Genomic DNA, 23,700 nt, shown 5'->3' on the forward strand with positions numbered 1-23,700 from the left:
TCTCTATTGATATCAACAAGACAGATTTTTTTTTTTTTTTTGGGGGGGGGTCGGGAAATCGAAACAAAATATTCTTTCACACAAATCCATTTTGGGGGCACTTACATTAATATGATCTACTCATGACACAATGGATCTTTCAGTGATTTACGACAACTTTAAGATACAGGCTTTATGAATATTCACATTGCATCTGACTATGTCTCGCCTGACATGTCTATAATCCCTGTCGCCATTTTGTCATTACCTATCGCATTACCATTTTTCGCAAAGAAATTGCCCATTATTTCCTTCATTCTGTGAAGAACCTTATTTTTCTTTCTACATAATACATCACCCTTAATTGTCCCTTTCATCAAGGCCTAAATTGCATAACGGATCGATTGGTTCAATTTTGAAAGGGGGGGGGGGTCTGGAAGACCTAAATATAGGGGAGGGGAAAAGATAATTCAGGTTGTACAGGTTTTACCATGGTAAAACAAATCAGTCAAAATGACTAGATCAGTAGTCACCTGGGCGCAACTGATATGCCTAGTCACAGTTATTCTAGTCAGACACAACTCTGTTCTAGTAAAATACGACTAGAAATTAGTCAGATAGTACCAGAACAGTTGCACCGAGCTGACCCGATTAACTAGTCATTTTTGACTGATTTGTTTTTGAGAGCACATCAAACAACTGAAATAAGAAACATAACGCTTTCTGCTGATCCCTTTCTTCCCTTTTTAGGCCATAAAAGCCCTTCATTAATACCTATAGTTTCAAAGTTTCAAACATTTAAATCATTCTTGATCGATGTACCGAATCGTGCTCGCTTAAAGTAATAAAACTAAACGAGTATGACTGCTTGTTTTTTTTTTCTTTACCCACGCACACAAAAAACATGTTTCAAAGAGAAAATAAGAATTTCTCCATCTCGTGAGCTCAATTGTCATAGACATTTAAAACTTTATTACGTGTCAGATGAGGAAAGAAAAAAATAATTTTCTAGGCAATTAAACTAATTGTTGCATTCAGACATGCATCTCTCCTAGCGTGCATTTCACAGCACCACCTCCAAGATAAAATAGGAAATACGCAATGAAGTTTCCTTAATTCGTTTCAATCTTTGTTTAAAAAGAAGCTCGTATAACTCACTGGGTGCTAAAATCAAATTTTATTACCTCGAAGAGTACGATTAAACTTTGTTCAGTATGTTAATCAAACCTAGGTCCATGATCAAACAAACAAAGAATTTCAAACTGCAAGCATTATACTGGCCTTCAAGATGACTGTTAAAGTTTGCGAATCTAATAGTTTGCATGTAGGCATCTAGTGATGACATTTTGTCAAAAGCTAAGTATATGGAGATATTTTTCATACTATATCATTTTATCCTCCCTTTTGTTTTGGATCGTTTTGAAAGGAAATGGACAATCACATATATATATATATATATATATATATATATATATATATTAGATTTTTGAGTAGATTTTAAGTACAAGTCCAGCCCAACAAAAAGTTGATATTGAATACTAAGAGAATAATCCAACTAGCATAGCACTGACAATTTCATCAAAATCGGATGAATAATATAAAGTTATGACATCTTAAAGTTTCTGTTAAATTCACAAAACAGTTTCATGGATATCCTGGTCGGTATTCAAATGAGGAGACTGATGATCACTTTTTCTAAAGCTTCTGAAGATGGTCAGGATATTATTTGCACTTTGCCAAACCGTGAAGTTCAGTCAGTATCAAATGAAAAGTTATGTAACTTCTAAACTTGGATGAATTATGAATGATAGACTCATGACAAACTCCTGTAAAACAGTACATAATGTTATTAAAGAGGAACCAAGAGTATGCTTTCTAATTGTCAATATCGAGGGAAATACCACTAAACTAAATCATGTGATAAGTTACAAATATCATGAATATCCTGGATTAAAACGTAGATCCTGAACTTAAATGGAATATTCATATAGAGCAGCTGAAGAAAAAGATTTGGATTGAGTTTTCAACACACACTGTTTATTCATTTATTTATTTCAGTTTTATTTACGCAGGGTAGCCCTTTCAGTTATAGAACTGATTTACAAAGAGGCCCTGCAGGAAATCTTACAATAACTGTTAGAAAATTTATCCTTAAAATAAAAGAAGTTCCTGAAGCAGAGTTTCTAGAACACATGTAATCTTACCAAATTGCGTAACCTTACACGAAATTGATATTGTTGTATGGAATCTTACAAATTTCCATAAATAAAACACCATTTACCCCTTGTATCAAACGGACCTGTTCTGTTAAATTGCAGAAAAAATCCCGTTTTATGAATTTACAGAATGATTCAGTCATTGCTTTTAGCAAAATCTTTTTTTTAATCTGTAAAATCAAGGTTTTCTTTTTTAACAGTGCATGTTTTATATTACAAAGCAAGGAGATACCAAGAATGTTTCATTTATTTCAAAGTAAATAGTAAATGTGCGAGAATATAATATCGACTTCGTCATTTGCATAGTGTCAGAGTACATATACAAATATGAATATTTTGCAATTTTCATTCCTTCATTTCCCATCATTTCGTAAACATTTTGATTTGTTACGCTGAACAGTTTAGAAAATTGATAATTTCTAAACATCGAACAGGGTGCAAAGCTGGTGATTAAACACAGCAAGGTAAATACCACAGTAAAACTAATTTTCAATACCACACTGTAAAAACTGTGGTGTTAACTGACACCAATTGGTGTTAATAGAGGACCACACCCTGAGGTGTTAAAATTACACCCTAGAGATTGAACTTAACACCAAAGAGTGTAAATGTAACAACCAAAGGTGTTGTAATAATACCTATAGGTGTAAAACTAATACCACAAATTTAACACCGGTGTAAAATACCTGGTGTGGTCCTCTATGTACACCGGTTAACACCACAGTTTATGCTGTGCAGCTTTAAAAAAATAGATTAACAAACAACTTTCTGGCATAGGCTTACCCGTTGTGGTAAAGCAGCAACAGTCATTCTTATTGATTAAAATAACACCAACAAATACTGTGTAAAGTGTTAGAGGTGTGTGTGAATGACGCGCATTACTTTTCACTTCCTATCACATTCAAGAATCACGTACCTTTTAACACAGTATCTCTTTATCTTTACTCCATTTTTTTAATGCATTAAAAGGGTTGACAAATGACCACGCCATTCACTTTTAAATGTTAGACAATCTCAGTGTATACATGGTAGAATTAAACAAAGTTGTCTATTGCTGCCGTCTTATTTAATTCGCTTTATACAAAATGCACGTCCCTTCATGCATTAAATAACACGCTGTAAATCATGATAATTCCGACTCCCATACATGTAATTACATTACATAACCTGATGTATATGTAATGACTACATCATAATTGTTAATTTCAATCTTTAAGTATATAATGTATTTTGTTTTGTTTTGGGTTTTTTTTTGCTTTATTATCATGTTACATACCTTGCATTGCTAATATGATGTTGAGTTATTATTTTGTTAAACTACAGGGCGCCTTTGGATAGCAGTTTTGCATAACTGTACAGGCCTACCTTGCAGTATGAAATAAAGAAAACTAATAAATAAATCAATAAATAATTCCTTCGATATCAAAAGAAGACAGTATGAGATGGACACCGTTTATCTAAATCATGTAGTGCATAAATACGGCGCCCTGAAATTCCACGTTGAAAGGTATAAATGATTAAATATCATAATAAGCTTTAAAAGATGTGGAACATTAAATTAAGCGGTATAAACAGGTGATTTTTATTTCTAACATCGAAGAATAGAGTTAAACCGTTAATAATCTATACCATACAGCCAATTCATTAAAGGTATACTTCAGTAACGGATACATTCATGTATGTGCAATACCGCGTTTCTGTGAATTTACTCAAAAGTATGATTATCCAGTATGATTTTTTCCCTTCTTTTGAATTTTTGTAAATTGAAACTTCATAAAAGCAAAGTATTTTGTTTTCATCTACTTGAACGGTATAGGAAAGAAAATAATGTAATTCTCGTGAGTGTATAGGATTATTCTTTTTAACGAAAGGATAAATGATTTTGAAGTGTTTTAGTGGGTGGTTATATCGGAGATCACACAGTCACCAAACAAAACACAAATTATATACTCACAAGTTGATACATTTGAAGTCTCAGACCCTTCAGTAAATATTCCGCCAAAACACTCCTCTTTCACAGGCAACTCGGAAACCCTTTTTGTAAAAGGCGCCACTTACTTCACATCTAACGCTGCTACAGCATATGACCGGACTGTGTGACGTGCTCAATACAGATTGGCGCCAGGCATACACTGAGCGTGTGTTTCTTCTGAGTGGCGTGCGTTTCGCATCGCCAGCTCGTGCCGAGAAGGAAACGCCACAGCGTGTTCAGTGCAGTAGTGGACTCCCGTTTTTCTCAAAGCACCGTACGGAGTGTCGCCCCAGCACGCACTGACTGTCGCATTGACCAGTTGATGCTTTTTTAGCGGGAGGTTGATCGTGCAAAAAGTCCGCGACTGCTACTTACAAACCTCACTACAGCTGACGTCATCACTGCCAAACCCACGTGCGACAATGTCGCGCTAGGCTTCACCTCACAGTCGCCGTATTGGGTGCTATCATTTCAAAACTCCCAAGAGACTTTGAAACGTTACATTGATGACGAGCGGGGTAGTCTCAGAGTCAGACGCGTTACATCAAATTTATAATGTAACCTTGGGGTAGTTTTCAAATGAGAAGTACTGGTGAGACAATGATCATCGAGGACTGCAAAAAAGGTGAGATTTTGACGGCAAGACAGAAATCAAACTATGGTACCCAATCTCCAAGAGTAGGTCTTTACATTGTAGGCATGGTAGGGCCCTTTTGTAAGGCATTTCTTACTGGAAGTCATGAAAGATAAATATTGTGGCTCAGAAGAAAAGTATCCAGACTTTGGACCACACAAAGCCTGGGGTTCGAATCCTCTGACTAGGCCTTTATCTACATTCATGAGCAGTAAATGTGTACCTGCTATGCATGGTATGGGTAAATTCCTTGAATGCTCGAGAATTCATTTGTTATTAGCAATACTAAGAAATATTTGTCAAGCTCATTAAATTGAAGAACTACAAGATAACAACTCGAAGTCTCAAGACACATCCTTGCCTTTTCTTGAGGTTTGAGACTTGAAAACAATCTGTAGTTATAAATTGAAAATAATGTTGGTTAATAACTCGGATTTAAATACATCAATTCGTAGCTTAGAAACCCACCATTTTGAAAACAAGATTGCGTAAGTATTCGGTATTCTAAATGAGGAAAGCACGGACTCATACTTGACACTTCAATCAATAACGGGTCTAGAGTGAAGACTATACTCCAAAGACAAAGGCCCGTATTCTGAAGTCGGGTTTAACTTAGACTCGGGTTTAAAGTTGTGGTTTAAGTATGGCGAGCCAATTGTCACATAAATCACTAACAGTAGAGACATCATACTTCAGCTCATTTGGCTCTTAAATCATTCATAATTGTCTAGAAAGTATAAAAAAAATTATTGGCTTCACCATCGATGAATCAGGAAAGAGCACAGTAAACATAAGAAACATACAACTTAATAACAAATTTGATACGTTTGGCTTCCCATACTTAAACCACAACTTCAAACCTGAGTTTAAGTTAAACCCGACTTCAGAATACGGGCCTGAGTGTCAAATAGAGTCAGTCACAGTACATAGTGAACCTAGTCTCAATACTTCAGACTCTGCATTATGCACTAGGCGAATTGCGAGAAAACCAAGGGTCTGTTCCTGCAGACTAGGTAAAAATGTTATCCATTGGCATGTTTGGAGTGGAATTAGAAAAAGGTAGGTTGAAAGTATTTTTCTCTAAACTTGATACTATTAAGGAAGCATTAAAAAACAAACATCCATACAATGTAAAAACTGTGGTGTTAAAACTGACACCAGTCAGTATTAATAGATGACTACACCCTGATGTGTTAAAATTACACCTAGATATTGAAAATAACACCAAAGAGTGTAAACGTCACAACAGGTGTTGTAATAACACCTATAGTTGTTAAATACTCAATTTAACACCGGTGTTAAAGAAATGGTGTGGTCCTCTGTGTACACCGGTTAACACCACAGATTCTGTTGTGTATTAAGATGGCGTTATGTTTCAACAAAACGGATTCGGGACAAGGAATAGAACATCCTGATTATAATATATCTTCTCATTTCCTGAGACCAACGGGCGATTATTCAACGGGTTTATCTACAATACGAAGCATACACACTTAAATTAAACTATCAAAATCCTGGGTATTTCATTAACGTAAACAAAGAACACGAAGAACATAGTAATTAATGTATCACGAATGGAGTAGATGAATGTTGAGGGTGCTGGCTTTACTTGTATTTTAACTATAATGGATATTGGCATCATAGACGGAAAGCTTCTTACATTTAGATAGCTAGAAACCGAAATAAAAAGAAACGATTGCGAAATTGGGGAAATGAGAAAGACAATAATTAAAAAAAAGAATGGATAGGTTGGGGTATGTTCCATGACTTCCTCCACATGACAACAGAACGATATTGGGAAATATGAACCTCCCAAAACATCGTGTTTATTTATGACCTAGTATTTGAATAGGGAAACCAGGTCTATCATTTTTCTTCTATTATTGGCTGGTGTAATTCTCTCTCGAGAGAGCAGCGAAGCTGCAACAGATCTTTATAAATTCCGGGAGCTAGCAAAGCAATCATTCTTTTCGACTTTTTCGCAAAGACCCCCAAATATTTGGAGATATTGAACGGAAAGCTAATAAGGATGCACTTTTGACAAAACGCCGACCTCAAAATCCTAAATAAGAAACCTTAACGAATTGCGCATGGGAATGAAAGGACGGAGAAAGCGCGGCGAGTGTGTTGGAGAACTTAAGCACAGATAAATTCAAGTTTCCAATATTTGCCGAGTAGGTTTATATCATTTATCATATTTAAAGGAATATCCAATAACATGAACTGAATATTCAACTTCGGGGGATGTTTAGTTAAACTTCAATTTCTCATACTTTGGTTGGTCTAGCCTCTTGACTTGTTGCCATAAACAACTCCTTATAATGTATCTTTTTTCAGTCAAATAGATTCACTTTGTATATCAAACATTAGTGAATGTATTGTCATTCCAAATTTCTATTCATATCTTTCAACTACCGACAAAATAATAGTTGAAAAAAGGGGGTTCCAAATAAAAATATAATACAAGAGAAAGGAAAATAAATCACGAATTTTACCAATCGTATATACCTTATTGAAAATAAAAAATGACGACTAGCAGAGGGTGATAGCTGGAACATAATGTAAAATAAAACAAGAAAATGGATGAGAAATGAATTAATTCGGATTACTCTAAAATTTAAATGGCGAAAACAGTGAAAAAAAATCTTGATTGCGCGCAATGGCCATGCACTGCCCACCAGAAAACAGTACTCACGCGTTTTCTAATTTCATCAAATTAAATACTCTGTGACCTATTTACCTAAAATGACCCCACAATCTCATTTTCACTATACACATGAGATAAGTTTGATGGTGATGCTCAAACGGCGTTTATTAATCCTGCGACACATGTTTTAAAAACTTTTCACCATATTGCATAACCCAAAAATGACTTAATGCACTCAAACGGTTACTCCGATGACCTCTGATCAACCTTTGACTGTTACCTTGTGAACAGAGAATTGTCCTTCCCTATATACTGGGCCTTATTCAACAAGTTTGAATTTGACTACTCTCTCAATTCCAAGGAATTAAAATAAATCCAGGTCGCCTGGAAATAGTGACCCGCCAAATATTAGATTCAAATTTAAACCTTGTCGATTTGAATGTAAATCTGAACGTTTAATTTTATACCTTTCGAGATTTAAAACTTAATCCTTACGATTTAAAATAAATTAAAAATTCGGTTGATCGCTATCCACAGCTGATCTGGATTATGTTAAAACCTTGGAATTTAGAAGCAAAGAAGCATTTTGATGATCGGAACAACAGTTAATTCATTGGTTCTGGACAAACGACACATTTGCAATTGTTCTTATCAGCCTTTTTCGTTTTATGTTTTTTTACTTCGAAATGATTGTACGATTTTTTTTCGCTATGTAAATATGTTTAATTCTTTCAATAAAAACAAATGAAAAAAAAATTCTCATCAGCTCTATACGACTTAAGACGATACTTTTGTTCCGGTTCTCCATTTTCGTCAAAGACTTATTCTTAAAGTAATTTTTTCGTATTTTTGAAAATACACTAGCTCTATTCTTGAATCCTGAGCAGAAGCCCTTCATGAGTGGGGGGGGGGGGGGCGGACGGACGGATGGACGGAATACTCGGAAACATAACGCCTCCGGCAACCAACCATCTTACATGTAGGTGAGCGGGGCGTTGACAAAAAGCCGACATCATGTGAAATAATAGACGGATACAGATGATAAACATCTAAGGAACAAGAAATTAATAAGAAAAAAATGGTGAAACGGAACACAGCATGTTCTGAATACTGCCCATCAGAAATGATGAAAAATTGCCAAGGTGATATATATATATACTTGTTTCTACCTCGGAAATAAACACCTTTCCTGTTTTTCCTCATCAGGCAACCTCAGGAAAGTATATAAGAAAGGAAATGAAAAAACACACCCCCGAAGCACATTGTTATTTGTTTTCGACGAGGACAGTTATGAACGGGGAAGAAAAAAACAAACTGCAAGGTCAAAAAAGATATCTGATTACATGTCACTAAGAAATCAGGTTTTTACTCAGAAATACTGTTCATGTTACTTGAAGTACTTATCACAGGAGTGAAATACAATTCAAAGAAGTGTCATTGCAAAATTATAACATAGTTTAGAACCAGCAAATAAAACAAGACAATCGAGCGTCTTTTGGTGGTTAAGTAATATTATGGAAAAGACAATGACTGTAAACATCAACCAAGTCTTTAACGTTCTAACATGACCTCCTCCTTTCATTATATAAGTCGTTTCATTGTTTCTTGCATTGAATTCATTCGTTTATTCACCCACCCATCATGCTCATGAACCTTCGCGTATTCCTTTCGATTATAGCACTGAAGTGTTACAATTTTATTATTTTCATTAAAATGGTAGAGTCTATTTATCTAAGAGGATATGACGATTATCAGGGATACAAACTGCGTAAAGTATTTTTGGTACAAAAAAACAGTACATTTTATATTCTTCTATAAACTGTCGTTTCGATAAATATCTAACGGGTTGGAGAGAAAAAAATGCGATACGTACCTATATTGTACAAAATGGAAAAAAATCCAACCGAATCTTCTCTATATATCATAAGTTAAATGGCAAATAGCAACTGCAGCATTGTCGATCCCGAATGACAATCTGTCAAAACTGATCACTTTCTCCCATTATCTCAAAGCTCATAATTGTTCTCCAAAACTATACGCGAACGACGTTAAGACGCGTATTAATGCAAATATGATCGTTGTTGACGCTGTTAAGAGAGAATCGGAAATATACAACTCGATGCAGGTAAAATGGTTGAAATTACACGTCACCGGTAGAATCAATATTCGGCGCTCAATATCGTCGGTCACAACATCACAGGTGTCAGTAACCAAAATGACAGAAAAAAAGATGAGTATGTGAACATCAAACAAGCGGTCGTATCCTTATGGTGATGAAACATTGTGGAAGTGCCATGTGATACTACCAGGATTTTTAACAAGTTCGTCATATGGTTGTTTGAAGGGGTTTGTGTACATCTGAACTTAGTCAAGCGTGAAATTGAAAACAAAAGCGGATATCCTACCACTTAGTGTAAAGTGACACGACATTCTGGGTGGTATGCAATAAACGATTAGATTGCAGAATTCGTGCTTTCAATCATGCAGTTATTATTTATTTACAAGAGTTAAATATCACGATTTCATCTTGTTTTTCTACGGGTATATCACCATTCTGTCTGATATGTTATATTATCTTGAATTACATGTCATTCTGGGAATTTCATCACCAATCTATCGGTTTAGTTTCGTGTGCAATTTAGCAGCATCTTATTAAGATGCTGCTAAATTGCACACGAAACTAAACCGATTTAAACAATTTCGCCTTTCGGGCCATCAAAAATAAATAAATAAATATCAACAAAGTTGTATCAAGAGCTCCTCCCTAAACATTTCAAATGCTTATTCTCATTTTGAAAAGAAGTATTTAGAGACCACTAAAAACGTAATTCTATTTACATCTTAGGCAGACACTTCGAACTACATCATTTGCTCAAATTGTCTGTCCTAAATGGAAAAGGAACAAACATGTATTACCAACACTGGCATAATGAAGAAAGGAAAAAGTAAGTTGAGTGGCAGGATACAGTGCACCATTCAAGGAAAAATATGAGGGAACAAAGCGAGAGAGCCCCAAATCGATAAATCAAAACCAACTTCGTTGTAAACTGAACTCGACCAGATATTGGGCGAATTTGAGAAAAATTATGACTTAAAAAAAAAGAGTACAACAATGAAATATTGATTTAAGCAAAAAGTGTCTTTCTGCAAAATTAAAGAGAGAAAAGAGAACAAGGAGCAATACTACGAATCGTGATGCAAGTGTTCTACATTGTCATCATTCAAAAGAAAATATAAATTTTACTTACTGCATAATGACCTGTAATATGCTGCATGTCTATCTATCTTTTCTCTTTCTCTCTTTCTAGCTTGTCTTTCACATCTTTCTTTTTCCCATACTTCCTATCTGTTCCTTTTTAAATTCTATATTTTGGGGAATACCCTCGATAAGCCCTTGTGGCTTTTGGTATTCCCTCCATATTCAATTTGTAATGTATTTTTTTGCATGTATTTCCCCCCTTTTTTCTCTTAAATTTGTAACCATATTTATTTTTATGTGAAATGTGTTCTTTTTTGTGATTTGCTGATTATGTATGTTTTTATATTTGAATATGGAAATAAATGAAATGAAATAAATGAAATGAAAAAGTACGAGCTTCCAACGCGCAACTCGTTCGCGCAGTCCAGTGTCGTCAAATGACCAATGACTGTGTACAAACGGATTAGCGCCGATTATTAATGAGGACCAATCTTTGCTCTTTTCCGTGGAGGCTTAACATGGCATTTGTTTACAAAATAATTCAAATTTATGGCGAGTGCCGCGGGTAGCCGTAGAATGCCAACCACGCGAGGATCAAGGCGGTCGACACCAGCTGCGGGCTATGAAGAAGACCCCCTGAAATAGGATACTTGTCAAGAACCCTAACAAGGGAATTTAAGCATTTAGCCCCCTTTTATGTTTTATATGAAAAGACTAAATTCGTGGCAGGTTTATTACGATGACGTCGTGAAAATTTCAAAGAAAATAAGGTGCGTGGGTGAGAATTTAATGTTGGAGATGAATAGGTTTATCATCACAGACTAAATGAGGTTCATGATTGTTTACTTTCAAAATTTTGGTATTTCATTTTCATTTATTTGGTCATTAAAGTGAAGGTTTTCTCCCTAGAAACCTTTATTCTTGAACAAAACTGAATAGTTCTTTTATTGATTCTAGTGTCATAATATATCATATTCCAATATTATCAACCCCATATTTAATAATAATAAAAGGGGGTCCGTTTCATAAAACTTGTTGCAGTTAACAAATTTGCAGTGACAGTTAAAAGCGATTCAAATCTGGTGTTGGCCTAAAGCCCAAGTGGTGCTGTTTTGACGCCTCTCTGGTGTTTCCGATATCCATGAAGATACCGGCAAGATGGTGTAAAAAATAACACCGGTATTTTTGCAGTGTAACGAAAAACGACTCCAAGCAACCCCGAGATCAACAGGCGAAGCTTAATTATTTTAGCGCACATTATGTGCACTGTTGTCGCATAACATACAGACGTCGAACCTTGCCATTCTTTGACATTTGAAGATTTGAAAAACTTTTGTCATACGCAATTCTAAGTATTCGTAAAACCAACTTCTAATTCGACTTGACAAACAACTTTACTGTATGAATCCAAACAAGGTGGCTACACTGTTAAAAAAACCTGATTTTACAGAAAAAAAAGAAAGATTTTGCAAAAAGCAATAACAGAATCATTCTGTAAATTCATAAAACAGGAATTTTTCTGCAATTTAACAGAACAGTTCTGTTTAAAAAGGGGAAAAGGGTGTTTTATTAAAGGAAATTTGTAAGGTTCCATACACCAAATACCAATTTCCTGTAAGATTACGCAATCTGGTAAGATTACAGGTGTTCTCGAGACTCTGCTGCAGGAACTTCTTTTATTTTAAGGATAAATTTTCTAGTGTAGTAGCTGCGTGTTTATTCCTTATTTTGATATTTATTTCTAATAAGACTACAAAGGTAAAAACAACCGAATATGATGGTGTGACTAAGTAACGCCCATGTAATGAAGGTCATATTAGAATCTAACACGCAGATCATGGACTGTAATATATCGTTTTCTGATATCGATTTCCTATCTTCTAAAATCAATCTGTAAAAAAGGTAAATCGACAATGCAGATTTAGTACCTTCCCTTGATAATGTTGCCAGTGTTCCTATCAAATTGTCTTTAAACGCTTTTATTTATATTGCATCGTGAAACCTTCCATCCGATTCCTTATCATACCAATGAGGCTTGTGGTTTGACGCCATGAAATAATAATAAAAGAAAAATATCGGGAACAGACTATATTCCACATCATTTAGGATCGCATTTACGCAGACCAACGGGTAACGTGACTGTCGAAATTTGTTCAGGTGAGAAAAAAATAGGTCAAACTGCATCACTATTTTGAAGAAAAAAATAAAGAATGTTGACATTTTATTTCCAATGTTTCTCTGAAATTCATGTACTGTCGAAATGTTTAAACACGTGATCCGTTCCGCCCGTAACAAATCATTCTGGCCCATCCTCTGCGGACGTTGGAAACATTTTCGCCTGGTTGCCTGGCGATGATAGATGGTCCCTCACGTCCACTTTTCCGTATGTGCCATAAAGAATCCTCACAATCCGTGTCGAAGTTGGGCCTAATATAAACCTAACAATGCGTTCACGTGAGCGGCCGAGTATATGGGGGGTTTGCTTAACGTGGGTGGGATATTATAGGAAAGTATTATAGGAAACGAGCAAACAAACGTAGAAATTATTTTTAATAATTTCAATGGTAATGGTTATTAATGGTAATTTCAATGATAATGGTAACTGTCGGATAAAACAGGGCTTGTCGGATAAAACGCTCCCCTGTGGTAACAAACTATTTATAAACTTAACATTCAATAAATTTGCCATTTGTTATCAGATTTTGATGATTTTTTTAGCGTTTTGCTCTGTAAATTCTACTTTATTTATTTAGGAATAATTACTTTCAGCCCAAAGCACCATTTTAGATTTGTACTTATTTTCGTAATGATTTATTTGACAGTGCTCTTGCAGTCCCGTGTTTTCAAAATTTCTCACCATACCTTCTCAGGGGCGGATCCAGCCTCCGCCAATAGGGGGGGGGGGGGCCGAAATTATTTTCATGTTCACCCATATTTTCCCCGATCGGCGTCCCAAAGTTGATTGTTGTTTGTTTCTTTGAAGGGATTGTCCCAGGGGCGTAATGAGCCAAACATTTTGACAGGGCTCGACATGGCGTATCGCATAAAAATCAAAGAAGAATTTACGAGCGAGCGAGGCGAGCGAACAAAAAATTTGACTTTTTTATTACAAAACTCATTTAGAAACAGGACTTGTTATTAATGATGAGAAATCATTTAGAAGTAGAACTAGTTATTATTTAAATTAATGATTAAATACGTTCCATTAGACCATCGAATGTAGTCTGCAGGCACAGACCCTGATTGAATCTTCAATCAACGAGTGGGTCTCCATGCAAAGACTAGCACATTTAAAACTTGCAGAGGGCCCTCAGTACACAAGGCATTTATAGGCTGCACATTCAGACCCTAAACTCGAGGGAAGGGTTTACACAGCAGACTACCTCCAATACTTAATGAACCCAAATTGCCCCCTGTCCAAATCTTTGTGAAACACCTCCTGGTCGGAAGTGCCCAATACAACAATGATCTGGATTAATCATTGTCATTAGTGAATGGATTCAAAGCCTTATACTCCGAAGCCCTACTTAATGCATTTAAGCAAACAGGGCACGTGACAAGTCAGTCACTTTGACCGCAACTTCTGCAGTCTAAGCACCGTAAAAACGCTGTTTTAATTTTGTTACGCAACGCGGCTTACTGTAGGAATCATAGTTGTTTAAACAGTTTAAACAATTGTTTAAAAATCTTCAGCAATAAAGTTTGTTAATTCTTAATTTTCAAAAGTTCTTGCATAAACTGCATTGGGTGAGTTCAAGTTCAGTGTTGACCTTATGGTGTTGGTGTTAGGTCAATTTTTACAGGAGTATAACACCAAACATATAGAATGAATATGCTTCTGAAAAGTCACTCACTGGTTGTTGAGATGTCAATAATGTGATCTGGACTAGTTCTACAAATTTAGAATAAGTTTTGGAGCTAGGGGAAGCAACCCAGATTCCAACACTAACACCAACACCGGACTTGAAATCACCCATTGTATGAAACTTTAAAGAGTTTTTTTTTCCTTTTACTATGTACACATCTAACAAAGATAACAGTTGTGAGTCCATTTCAAGACTGGTTGGTGTTTCATTAAGCTCTTCGTTAAGTTACGCACAACTTAACGCACGGCTGGAACCTGGTGGGTGTTTCATAAAGCTGTTCGTAAGATACGAATGACTTTACGAACGACTGGTGATCCTTTCTTGTGCTCTGTGATATCCCTATGTAGTTGAGTCATGACCTAAGAACATGTTCCATTCGTGCGTAAAGTCATTCGTAACTTTACCAAAGTTCAGCTTATGAAACACCCACCAGTTCTTAGGCACTGAATCAGATACATATAGGAATATAGCATTTAGCACAAAACAGGATCACCAGCCGTGCGTAAAGTCATTCGTAACTTACGAACAGCTTTATGAAACGGGTCCCAGTTCTCCCCCCCCCCTTCTTCCGATTCATGTGTATATATTTTTAATGTGTTTGTGTCGATCTTTATTATTGCTGTCTATGTGCTGGCTTTGGCTTTCAGTTGTAGCTGGTCGAATGATGCAGTTCATTGAGATACGCTAACCTGATTTAAAAAACATTCACCATATACCATATCATGAAATTGCACCAATCGTAAACCTCGGCTCTTGCCATGACCTACACGTGAGCCTCGACGCATTCAATCCGTGGGCAAAAAAAAAAACACCACACCAACATTCAGCGAGTTCATATATTATCATCGCCGGAGCGAATGTTCGATCACCTGCTGTGGATGTCATATGGACAACCTTCGTTGGAATTCACCACCGGTCGTGATGGAGAATTTTATGAAAACGACCGTGACTTTTTTTCAAGAGTAAAATCATACTGGAATGGTCCAAATGGTCTGCATTGTTAAACGCCCCCGTATATATCCCCTGGTGGAAGAATTATCTTCTGAAGCCTGTAGAGCATCTCTAGTTTGCGAGAGTCCATTGTCCGACTATGGTGCGACCTTTGCTTTGAGTAGCTGAAGTCCTTTAAGAGATGCTACTGGCTCATATTATTCGCAACTATGGAAAGTCAGCTGTCCCATAATTCACAAACTAGAAGATATTCATAACTTTATTGAACAATACGATTTTGATATAATTATCAATCCAATATCGGCACATTATAAGTCAGAACAAGTGAAAGGCCATTGAAAATAATATAAACGCTCGAAGAAAAATAACTTTAATACAGAGAAATCCTCACTCCCCCTCCCCATCCTTTTTTTATTGGGGGTATAATAAAATTTGAAATGTAGGATGCAAAGACGCCCAATTTGATTATTAAGAATGTAAGTATGTGGCGACATATATAAATAATTATTCTCTTACTTGGACGGGTGATATAGGAGTAGTTCCAGCCGTTTTTAATGGAAGTCTGTTATCATCCCTGAAGTCTTTGGTGTGTGGCCTACGATACAAACGCCTGGAATGGAAGACAACGATTCGCAGATTCGATGAGGTAGACTCTTCATCAACTCTCTGTGATCTGTAATCGTTATGAAGGAAATGATGGATATCATGAGTGGTGGTTAAAATCATACCTACATACATACATACAAAACAGGTAGTTATGCAGCGCTTTACCAAAAATATGATCAAAAGGTTTCACAATAAATAACTACTACTAATAATAATTACATTAAGCAACACTTAAAATATATATACGGGACTGGTGCCTGATCTTAATGCCCTGTTAAGGACAAGTTAAGGAACTTGCCCAGAAGGCAATCCGGCGGGTACATAACTCACAAGGGCTCTAAAAACACCAGGCCTAAGCTTAACCCTAACAGAATAAAGAAAATAATAACAATTACGTTTTATTTATCAAAGGGTAGCCACTACAGTCACAATACTGCTCTCCTAGGGTAGTCTGCAGACACAGACCGTTGGTCTTCACAATTCGCATATAGTTCATAATGCAGGGTCTGAAGTAGGGAGACTAGATTCACTATGTACTGTGGCTGGCTCTACCATTTGACACGAGTCTTTACTGTTTGGAGTCTAGTCTTCACCCTAGACCTGGGGGCCGTTTCATAAAGCTGTTCATAAGTTAAGAGTGACTTTAAGAGCGACTGGTGATCCTTTCTTACGCGCTTAACCATCGCTTATGGTGTAGACCATTTACCAAAAGAAAGGATCACCAGTCGTTCTTATCTTACAAACAGCTTTATGAAACACCCACCTGTTATTGGTTGAGTGTCACATGTGAGTCTGTGCCTAGAGACTACTACCAGTGGCCCTACATAACATAACACGGTAACACCCTTCTCCAATCTGACATAATGTTCCATTTTAATTATTTATTTTTGGTATGACACGGTCGGGGATCGAACCCACGACCTCCCGTTCATGAGGCAGGTGCTTTACCACTGAGCCACACTAGTCTGCTATACAGACTCTGAATGGCTTGTGAGGTGGGATCCAGCCTGAAAGGCGAGCGAAGCGAGCCAGCCTCAGTAGACCTAGTCTGCTATGCAGACTCGTTGAATCAGCTGAGGTACACACTGCAGATGTGGGTCTACATTTGTAGACTAGAGCCACACCATGCCGGATAATATGTTTTTTTTAGCGACATTAAACTTTATAGAAAAACACAAACAAAATCGGTTGCGCATGTTTGTTTATAAATTAAAATCGTTCGCAAGCCTAAAGTTTAAAGTTGATTCTATGACGTGAGGAATGGTAATCCGTTACTCTCTCTATCTTCCCCTCTCTCTCCCTCTCTCTCACTTTCTCTCTCCCTCGTGTTACCGAGATGTATTGCGCTCCCAAACAATCTAACCTATAATCCTTCCTCTCAAAGTGGCCTTTATTTCTTAAGAATAAAGCGGCGTGATGATTTTTGCCTTCTATACTCGGCGACACACGATTCCCCCATTTCTGGCTAAATCAACGGGAAAAGTCGCGCTAATTTGAGAATTTAGGTCAGCCTAGCGCAAGTGTTGCCATGGCAATTCAAACGCGGGAGCGAGCCGACGGATGACTGCGGTCCCGAGTGCTCCCCGAGGTCACCATGGTCTGCTGCCGTCCCTTGGAAGCGCTTCGCTGCTCTCGGGGTCTCCCATTCAAATTACAGCGAGCGTGGATTACTCGGATGTCTTTACGTCGAATTGCGATTATGAGAACAGCACCATTATCCCATTGGCCCATGAGTGATCAATCACTGAAGCAATTTCTAAATAATCTGCATATATATTGAAGTACAATAGCAAATTTTAAACAGCCTTCTATTTCCTAGACATGCTCAAAATTTGAACAAAATTGAACGAAATTTAGTAAACAGCCTTCCATTTCCTAAACTTGCTCAAAATTGAATAAAATCCATCTCAACAGTGGTACTCAAACGTTAGTGAACCCCAGAAAAATGAACACATTTAAGGTGTTCATGTAGGCCATACATGTATTTATGAATTTTAATAGTCGGGTGATTGAACATTATATTCAATGAAGTTTGCTTCTCTGTGCTGGATGAACACTGCAGCCTTGCTGTTTACATTCAATAAAGGAGTGCATTTTGTGGTGAAGTTCACTAAACTTTTACCATGCAATTATATATGATTTTTTTAATGAACCATAAAAAAATCAAAATATTAAAAAAAGAATAAAAAAATTAAACAGAATCGTGGAACATATACTACCATGTAATTACATATAGCATAAAGCCAATCGTCAACTCAGAAGCGTAAAAAAAATGAAGGGGCCAGACATTCCGTATTTTGCCATTTTCTTTAATAAAAATATCTTGACGAGTGAAGCGAGCGAGAAAAAAAGCTGACCTTTCGAATAGGAAATGCTATTGTTGTGACATAGTATCTGGAAGGAAAATATCTTATTTTCACTCATTTTTTTCTAATCATTTTCTTTCTTTCTTTATCGTGAAAGATGAAACATCGATACGTCAGTGCGTGGAATTGAATGGAATGTTTTGTTTAGAATTTCCAAAAAATAAAGAGAAAAATAGGACTGCTTTTATATACATCAGTTAATATGAGATGGACAACATTCCTTCTTACTCTTTCGAAATTGTTTCTGTTTTACCAAGCATGAAGTACAAAACAATTTACAGGGAGAGAAAATACTAGGAAAACAGTTGGTAAGCTGAACTCCTACATGGAAACAAGAAAAGTTTACCAAAACTTATAAATTCATATGATTCATCGGTGAATAAATACGTTATCTTTCTTTTTCATAACTTATATTCTTTATCATTACATTGTGGGTCATTAAGGGCAAAAGCCATTACAGTAATACATAAACCCTCAATATTCTAAATTATCAAATTGATTTTATATGGGTGACGAGGCTTCCGAAGTAATTACTTGTTCTCGGTAGTGGCCTTTTGCAGACGAACCGCAAGTAGGATGGCAGTTTCAGCAGGGAATTCTCACTAACAAGTGGTTTGTTGGTTTCAAAATCAAGCGTTTTCGTGACAGGGACAAAACAATGGTGGTGGATGCAATAGTAAGTATTAAAGGGGAAGTTCACCCTGACAAAAAGTTTATTGTAAAAATAGCAGAAAAAATAATTAAAAGTATTGCCGAAGGTTTGAGAAAAAATTATCAAATAATTAAAAAGTTATTAGAATTTCAATTATTTGATTTGTGACGTCATATGCGAGCAGCATTCCTACATAGCGAATGGTAAAAAATCAATGAAATGTCATTTTCTCAGAAAATTGAAAATAGGTTTCGCTGTAGCTTTTGTATATCAATAGACAAATCATTTCATATCCGATCATGAAAAGAAAACAAAATTAAGTCTTCAGGAACCATACAAAATTTGAAATTCATACATTTTATATTACATAACACATGGGGCAGCTGCTCGTTTATGACGTCACAAATCCAAAATTTTGAACTCTAATAACTTTCTTACTCTTTAACGGATTTTCCTCAAACCTTCACCAATATTTTTTACTATTTTTCTGCTATTTTCACAACAAAGTTTTCTTCAGGGTGAACTTCCCCTTTAAAGACAGTAGTTGCAGCAAACAATTATTTCATGAGAAGTTTTTTAAATCAATAAATATCATAAATATTATAATACATCCAGCTCTGGTGCATTAGTGTCGAAATATCTTTGTAAAATCATGAAGTCTTAGCTCAAAATCGATAATTATGATGATCACCAACACAGAAAAGCACAGGAGGGACAGTGTATTATTATTGCTTCGAAAAATGCCCGAAATTTTGATGAATTTCCAAGCCTTTTTTGCTCATTTCTCAGCAATTACGCATTTTCTTCCAGAGTTATTTGGCACATATATTTTATTTATACATACACACACTTTTGTGGTATTTTCATTGGATTCTGGATTCATTTTGAGATCGTTACCACAACTGATATTTTACCTTTAATAATTTTGAATTATTAACTTTTTAATAACTAAATACTCGCACGTTGCTTTGGATAATCATATAAATTGCAAACGTTGCTTCGGATAATCATATAACTTGCAAACGTAATATGCATAATTACTTGGAACTTACGTATGAAAAGGAAAGCCAACTTTAATAATTTTGTGAAAAGTTTATTAAAGGACAAGTCCACCCCAACAAAAACTTGATTTGAATAAAAAGAGAAAATTTCACGAGCATAACACTGAAAATTTCATCAAAATCAGATGTCAAATAGGAAAGTTATGACATTTTAAAGTTTCGCTTTATTTCACAAAACAGTTATATGCACATTTCGGTCAGTATGCAAATGAGGGAAGTGATGACATCACTCACTCACTATCTCTTTTGTATTTTATTATATGAAATATGAAATAATTTGATTTCTCGTCATTGTCATGTAAAATTAAGCTTCATTCCTCCCTGAACATGTGGAATTCCATGTGGAATTATTTTACCATTTTGTGCTTCAGGCAAGGAGGTCCTAATCATCAAATTCGTAAAAATTGAAATATTGTATAATTCAAACAATAAAAAAAACAAAAGAAATAGTGAGTGAGCGACATCATCGACTCTCTCATTTGGATGTAACTAGCTCGTTCATATAACTATTTTGTTGAAAATAAGCGAAACTTTGAAATGTCATAACTTTCTTATTTTACATCCGATTTTGATGAAATTTTCAGCATTGTGCTTGTCTGATTTTTCTCTATTGTTTCAAATATCAACACTTTTCTAAGGTGGGCTTGACCTTTAAATAATAAAACATAATTATGTCAATCGTACTCGAAAGGGCAAGGGCAATTTAGCTCATTTAGCTCTTTTAGCAGCATTCCAAATGATATTAATAATTATACTTGCTTATATAGCGCTTAATACTTACTTTGTCAGAAGCCTCTGAGCGCTCTACAGTATAATTATGCAGCATAATTACCCTGGCTTTAGCAGTGGCTGATACGCGCGCTGCGTTTCAAGGAATAAATTCCTGCCAGGTACCCATTTACCTCACCTTGATGATGCCTTGATTATGACTTGTTTTCACTTTCCACGACCAAGCATTATGAAATATTGCTCTTTAAAAACAGGAGTGCAAAATAGCCGTTGCTTCACTGCTATTGGACAGAGAATATATGAAAATTGAAGTATGTGTCTATGCCTGTGAGTACCAATATTGACATTACTTCAAGGCCCATTTAGTTTGCGTGAAACTGAAATTGAATCAACAGCTCAATAGGCTTTAGAGCATACGATTCTTAGACATATTTTTTTTAAGAGAAAAATTGCAGATCTTTAGCGGCTTAAGACTTCAGAAAGAATCCGCGTTACTATACACAATAATTAACATTTCGCTAAAATGATTCAACTCGAGAAAAAGAAGAAAATAACTAACATTTTGCCGCTGAGATTATGCTCAAAGATAATTTCTTCCCGGATAGTAAGGAGGGCACATGAACTAATATCAAAACCAAAAAAAAAAAAAAAGTAGCGCACAAACGTGGACTAATATACTTGTTCTCTTTCTTAGCAATAATGATCAACTAAACTGTTATTTGAATTTAAACTTTGTTAAAATTTTAAACAAGTGTTTAAAATCTTAAAGCTTGTGTATAGTTTTGGTAAATCCACCAAAATGCACCTATCACTATTCCAATTCATTGCTAGCTAATATGAATGGATATGCCCTGTAACAGTTATGATGTGGAGGATATGAAATGAAAATGTGTTTTACAGGATAAATTTTGCGATTTACATGGAAATTTAACTTGATCGGGTCACCCGATCAAATTAAAATATCTGTGTCTTTTTGTCTTTCAATTTAATCCTATTCCAAATCATGGAATGGGCTGAAACTTTCAAGATATGTTCTTTGTCTGTAACTTTTGGATATCTAATCACTAAATTTATAAGATAAGTGCTTGAATGCCAATTTTTTTAATTTAAAACAAGCATCGCCGAGAGAGGGCGCTATATATCCAAGATTTGAATATTTGAAATTTTTTCAGAGAAGTGCAGTTGGAAAAATATCTAACGGTCTGTACGCTTCAGTAAGACTGTCATATTAGATGATATTCGATTATCAATCACATTATTGACCCTTTACCAAAGCTATACACAGGCTTTAAACAACTACTGTGCGGTTCACAGCGTTGTTCGAATTATTTTTAACAGTGCACAGCAAAAAGTGTGGTGTTAACCGGTGTACATTTACAGGACCGCACCAGTTATTTACACCAGTGTTAAAATGACAACAGCTTTGGTTGTTATATTTACACTCTTTGGTGCTATGCTCAATCTCTAGGGTGTAATTTGAACACCTCAGGGTGTGGTCTACTATTAACACCAACCGGTGTCAGTTTTAGCACCAGTTTTTAGTCGATTTGACATTTTCCGAACCTAGAAATGTTCTTTCCGATGAAGTTTTTTTCTTGATTCGTGTTCCTATGGGGTCCTAGAACAAATTCAGCTTGGTTGCCAAAAGTTGCCGTTTGGGCAATTTTGCTAATTTGCATAAATCCAAAATGGCCGCCAGATGCCATCTTGAAAACCTAACTTTTGAACCCCTGTCCACAAAATGATGAGTAATGACTCGTTTTAGGGGTTTAGAGATGTGTAGAACTGATTTCTGTAATCATTTTTGCAATATAAGGTCATCTTTAGGTCAAATCCAAGATGGCCGCCATATGCAATCTTGAAAAATTGACTTGTGTTCCCCTTGCCCCAGAATGACGAGTAATACCTCTATTTAGGGGTTTTGGGGTGTGCAGAATCCATTTCTGCTTTCTATTTTGCAATATAATGTCATCTTCAGGTCAAATCCAAGATGGCCGCCATATGACGCCATCTTGAAATATCAATTGTTGAACCCTTTGCCCCAGAATCATGAATAATAACTCTATTCATGAGTCATTAGGTATGTTGATTCAATTCATGTAGTTATTTTGCACAAAAGATAATCTTCAGATAAAATCCAAGATGGCCGCCAACCGCCATCTTGAAAAATTACTGTCTGAGGCTTATACGTGTTAGAACTAATGTAAAGGGATTTCAGTAAGAATACTCATTTCTTTTATTAATTCTCAAGTTCATTTCAACATTAATTGCTCAACTTAGAATGAATCCTCTATAGGTTTGGGCTATCCATTTCGAGTGCATTTTTTTAAGGTCCATTCATACCTTCGTACTGAAGAGGCTTTTAGGGTCTTATTTTAATTTGAAAGTGTTTTATCAATATTATTTTTCTAAATCAATGTGTCCAATGATTGGTAGGCATCAGTTCGCCTTAAAAGACGATGGTGTAGCGCTAGGCCTTACATTTTCGAGAGTGACTATAGAGCTCCACTCTAGAGTGGCAGTCTCTAGAGCAAATTTTTACAGATGAAGGAGGATGGCGCTGAGACACGTTTATATAGAGATGCTGCCCTAGCCTTCCTCCTAGGCCTTTGGTCTGCCAATTTAGCATTCCGATTATTTTCTGACGTCTTGACCCCCGTACTTAGTAGCTCTCCGTAGAATGGATGGCGACTATCATCTACACCTTCATAAGTGTTAGTGTCTATGCCGGCAAGTTTTATGTCATATTTGCATGTGTCTTTAAAACGGAGGTGTGATCTATCGATGGGGTGAGACCAATCACACAGCTTACCTTACCTTGG

General features: G+C 36.0%; 1 protein-coding gene and 1 long non-coding RNA gene across 5 annotated transcripts in view; one reads left to right on the forward strand and one right to left on the reverse strand.

Moving 5' to 3' along the window:
* LOC121420028 (serine/arginine repetitive matrix protein 1-like) overlaps window positions 1-23,700 on the reverse strand; it is a 64,412-nt gene that overhangs the window by 14,012 nt on the left and 26,700 nt on the right. For 3 of the 4 annotated variants that reach the window (XM_041614554.1, XM_041614550.1, XM_041614552.1), the window contains one exon: window positions 15,981-16,137. The gene's annotated coding sequence lies outside the window, so the exon portion shown is untranslated. Of the gene's footprint in view, window positions 1-4,149; window positions 5,101-15,980; window positions 16,138-23,700 lie in introns of those variants that run through there. The other variant, XM_041614553.1, reaches the window with a different exon arrangement.
* Window positions 56-1,105, forward strand: LOC121420029. Its single transcript, XR_005970681.1, has 2 exons — window positions 56-453; window positions 536-1,105. It is a non-coding gene; the product is annotated as an uncharacterized LOC121420029 (long non-coding RNA).

The sequence above is a fragment of the Lytechinus variegatus genome, chromosome 8, assembly GCF_018143015.1.
Source record: "Lytechinus variegatus isolate NC3 chromosome 8, Lvar_3.0, whole genome shotgun sequence".
Taxonomy (NCBI): Eukaryota; Metazoa; Echinodermata; class Echinoidea; order Temnopleuroida; family Toxopneustidae; genus Lytechinus; species Lytechinus variegatus.